The following is a 5,264-nucleotide window of genomic DNA, read 5'->3' on the forward strand; positions in this document are numbered from 1 at the left end:
TAGGTATCTCCGAAGGTGTTTGTTGAGTGGGCATAGATCGATATTAGGATATGTCACTCCAAGTATCGGAGAGGTATCTCTGGGCCCTCTTGGTAATACACATCATAAGCTTGCAAGTAAATGACCAAGGAGTTAGTCACGAGGTGATGTATTACGAAATGAGTAAAGAGACTTGCTGGCAACGAGATTGAACTAGGTATGAAGATACCAACGATCGAATCTCGGGCAAAACTAAAATACCGATAGACAAAGGGAATTATGTATGTTATCATAAGGGTTCGACCGATAAATATCTTCATAGAATATGTAGGAGCCAATATGGGCATCGAGGTTCCGCTATTGGTTATTGACCGGATAGGTGTCTTGGTCATGTCTACATAGTTCTCGAACCCGTAGGGTCCGCACGCTTAGCGTTTGATGACGATATAGTATTATATGAGTTATGTGATTTGGTGACCGAATGTTGTTCGGAGTCCCGAATGAGATCACAGACATGAAGAGGAGTCTGGAAATGGTCGAGAGGTAAAGATTGATATATGGGACGATGGTATTTAGACACCAGAAGTGTTTCGGGGGTTACCGCGTACCTATCGGGTCACGAGAAGGGGTTTCGGGCACCCCCGGCAAAAGATATGGGCCTTATGGGCCAAGAGGGGAAACACACCAGCCACAAGGGGCTGGTGCGCCCCCCATATGGGCCGGCCTAAGAGGAGAAGGAAGGATGGGAAGAGAGAGGAAAGAGAGGAATAGGATTCCCCCTTCCTTCCCTCTCCCCTTCTTTCCTTCCCACTCCGACACACATGGCAGGGGGGCGGCCAAGGGCAGGAGCCCAAGTAGGATTCGGACCTGCTTGGGTCACCCCTTGGCCTCTCCCCTCTCCCTCCCACCTATATATATGAGGAGGGGGAGCGCCGAGCACACCCCAGACAATAGCCTAGCCGTGTGCGGCGCCCCACTCCACCGTTTACACCCCCGGTTATATTTTCGTAGTTCTTAGGCGAAGCCTTGCGGAGATCACTTCACCATCACCGTCACCACGCCGTCGTGCTGACGGAACTCATCTACTACCTTGACATCTTGCTGGATCAAGAAGGCGAGGGACATCACCGAGCTGAACGTGTGCAGAATGTGGAGGTGATGTGCGTTCGGTACTTGATCGGTTGAAGTGCGAAGAAGTTTGACTACATCAACCGCGTTGTGATACGCTTCCCCTTATGGTCTACGAGGGTACGTAGACACACTCTTCCCCTCATTTCTATGCATCTCCATGGATAGATCATTGCGTGTGCGTAGATTTTTTTTGTTTTCCATGCAACGTTTCCCAACAGCATTTAGTACGTAATGTTAAATATTAATTTTAGTCAATCGTTACAGTAGAAACTGATAAGTTTTTGCATTGATTTATACTAAGTTATCTCATGAGTTCTTGTTGAGTTTTGTGTGGATGAAGTTTTTAAGATTTAGGGAAACCGTGATATGAGAGGAATTAAGGAGATACAAAAGCTCAAGTTTGGGGATGCCCAAGGCATCCCAAGTTCATATCACAAGAAGTCTCAAGCATCTAAGCTTGGGGATACCTCGGTAGGCATCCCACCTTTCTTCATCAACAATTATCGGTTAGTATCGGTTGAGCCTAAGTTTTTGCTTCTTCACATGAGATGTGTTATTCTTGGAATGTCATTTTACTTTGTTTGTTGTTTGAATAAAATACTATGATCTGAAATTTTTAAATGAGAGATTGCTGTCACATAGCTACTTAATTGTTTGACTACTCATTGATCATCACTTATATCTTTTGGAGTAATTTGTCATATACTCTTGTGCTTCACTTATATCCTAAGAGTAACTTGTTGAATGAATTGAATATAATGGAGTTGAAATTATATGTGCCTCGTATACTTGTATCATTCCTAGTAGTAGCTTCACATTGGGTTTATAAAGTAAGATTTATTGACGTTTGACAATCACAATATTAGTCATACTAGCAATTCATGAAAGATAGTATATGGAAGAGTACTTTCACATACAAATATATTATCTTGGACATCTTTTATGATTGTGAATACCCATGAATTGTTTTCACTTGAGGAAGTTAGTTAAAGTTGGACAAGGAAGACAATGTAATGAGTTATGTTCGGGTATATTTGCATATAAGTTATATTGTTAGGGATGCTCCAACATGTGGTGCTTGTTTAGAATCTTTTGCTAGCTAAATTTTCTATACTAAGCGGGAATACTGCTTGTGCATCCAAAATCCTTGAGCCAAGTTTCTTCCATGTGTGTCCATCATACCTACCTATATGTGGTATTACTCTGCCGTTCCAAGTAAATTTGCATGTGCCACCTCAATCATTCAAATAAACATCTGTTTTGTGTTCCCTTACTGCTCATGAAGCGGTAGGGGGTGGTTAGTATCTTCCATGCTAAGCGGGTTATTCTCACGATGGGTGTTTATTTACTTGTCATTGCACGAGAGAGGCTGGTAATTGGAATGCCCAGTCCTATAATCAAAATGAAAAAAATTATAATGAAACAAACTCACCCAAAAAGTTGATTGTATGGAGGGTGAGGGAGTCCTGGATTAGGGGGTCTTCGGACAGCCGGACTATATCCTTTGGCCGGACTGTTGGACTATGAAGATACAAGATTGAAGACTTCGTCTCGTATCCGGATGGGACTCTCCTTGGCGTGGAAGGCAAGCTAGGCAATACGGATATGTATATCTCCTCCCTTGTAACCGACCTTGTGTAACCCTAGCCCCCTCCGGTGTCTATTTAAACCGGAGGGTTTGGTCCGTAGGACAACATACAATTATACCATAGGCTAGCCTCTAGGGTTTAGCCTCTATGATCTCGTGGTAGATCAACTCTTGTAATATGCATATCATCAAGAACAATCAAGCAGGACATAGGGTATTACCTCCATCAAGAGGGCCCAAACCTGGGTAAACATCGTGTCCCCTGCCTCCTGTTACCATCCGCCTTAGATGCACAGTTCGGGACCCCCTACCCGAGATCCGCCGGTTTTGACACCGACATTGGTGCTTTCATTGATGATTCCACTGTGTTGTCACCGTAAGGCTTGATGGCTCCTTCAATCATCGGTAACGATGCGGTCCAGGGTGAGATTTTCCTCCCCGGACAGATCTTCATATTCGGCGGCTTCACACTGCAGGCCAATTCGCTTGGCCATCTAGAGCAGATCGAGAGCTATGCCCCTGGCCATCAGGTCAGATTTGGAAACTTGAATTACACGGCCGACATCCGCGGAGACTTGATCTTCGACGGATTCGAGCCCATGCCAGGTGTGCCGCTTAGTCGCGACGAGCATGACGTAACTCTGCCGTCGGACAATGTTCGAGAGATCGCATCTGTAACTACTCCCGCCATCAATCGGAAGCAAATTGCGCCATCCGAGAGCGGAGGGATAGACCCCGCCATGGAGGCCGCACTCTCAGTGGCGATAGAGCCAGATACTGACTTCACCCCTTACGAGAGCCGCGTCGCCGAACCACTGGATTCTTCTCCGGCCACGAGCTCCGAGCCGCCTGCATCTGCACCCATCGAATGCGATTGGGCGCCGATCATGGAGTTCACCTCCGCGGATATCTTTCAGCACTCACCTTTCGGCGATGTGCTAAATTCATTAAGGTCTCTCTCCCTGTGAGGAGAACCTTGGCCGAACTATGTCCGGCTAGAATGGGATGCGGACGGCGAAGAAATTCGCTGCCCACCCACCACCCACTTAGTAGCCACTATCGACGACTTAACCAACATGCTCGACTTAGACTCCGAAGACTTCGACGGTATGGATGACGACGCCGGAGACGAAAAGGAACAACCGCCTACAGGGCACTGGACCATGATACGTCCATTTTGCATCATGCTTTTATATCGATATGTATTGCATTATGGGTTGTTATTACACATTATGTCACAATACTTATGCCTATTCTCTCTTATTTTACAAGGTTTACATAAAGAGGGAGAATGCCGGCAGCTGGGATTCTGGGCTGGAAAAGGAGCAAATATTAGAGACCTATCCAGCACAGCCCCAAAAGTCCTGAAACTTCACGGAAGATGTTTTGCAAATATATAAAAAATACTGAGAGCAAGAACTTCACCAGGGGGCCACACCCTGCCCACAAGGGTGGGGGGCGCGCCCCCTACCTCGTGGGCCCCCTGGTGGCCCTCCGGTGGCCATCTTCTGCTATATGGAGTCTTTTGATGAAAAAAATCATAAGCCATCTTCTTGGACGAAACTCCGCCACGAGGCGGAACCTTGGCGGAACCAATCTAGGGCTCTGGCGGAGCTGTTCTGCCGGGGAAACTTCCCTCCTGGAGGGGGAAATCATCGCCATCATCATCACCAACGCTCCTCTCATCGGGAGAGGGCAATCTCCATCAACATCTTCATCAGCACCATCTCCTCTCAAAACCCTAGTTCATCTCTTGTATCCAATTCTTGTCTCCAAGTCCGGGATTGGTGCTAGTAGGTTGCTAGTAGTGTTAATTACTCCTTGTAGTTGATGCTAGTTGGTTTAATTGGTGGAAGATGATATGTTCAGATCCTATATGCATATTAATACCCCTCTGATTATGAACATGTTTATGCTTTGTCAGTAGTTACTTTTGTTCCTGAGGACATGGGAGAAGTCTTGCTATTAGTAGTCATGTGAATTTGGTATTCGTTCGATATTTTGATGAGATGTATGTTGTCTCTCCTCTAGTGGTGTTATGTGAACGTCGACTATATGACACTTCACCATTATTTGGGCCTAGAGGAAGGCATTGGGGATTAATAAGTAGATGATGGGTTGCTAGAGTGACAGAAGCTTAAACCCTAGTTTATGTGTTGCTTCATAAGGGGCTGATTTGGATCCATATGTTTCATGCTATGGTTAGGTTTACCTTAATACTTTTGTTGTAGTTGCGGATGCTTGCAATAGAGGTTAATCATAAGTGGAATGCTTGTCCAAGTAAGGGCAGTACCCAAGCACCGGTCCACCCACATACCAAATTATCAAAGTACCAAACGTGAATCATATGAACGTGATGAAAACTAGCTCGACGATATTCCCATGTGTCCTCGGGAGCGCTTTACGTCTTATAAGAGTTTGTCCAGGCTTGTCCTTTGCTACAAAAAGTATTGGGCCACCTTGCTGCACCTTATTTACTTTTGTTACTTGTTGCTCGTTACAAATTATCTTATCACAAAACTATCCGTTACCACTTATTTCAGTACTTGCAGAGAATACCTTGCTG

Source organism: Triticum dicoccoides, chromosome 2A, assembly GCF_002162155.2.
Source record: "Triticum dicoccoides isolate Atlit2015 ecotype Zavitan chromosome 2A, WEW_v2.0, whole genome shotgun sequence".
Lineage (NCBI taxonomy): Eukaryota > Viridiplantae > Streptophyta > Magnoliopsida > Poales > Poaceae > Triticum > Triticum dicoccoides.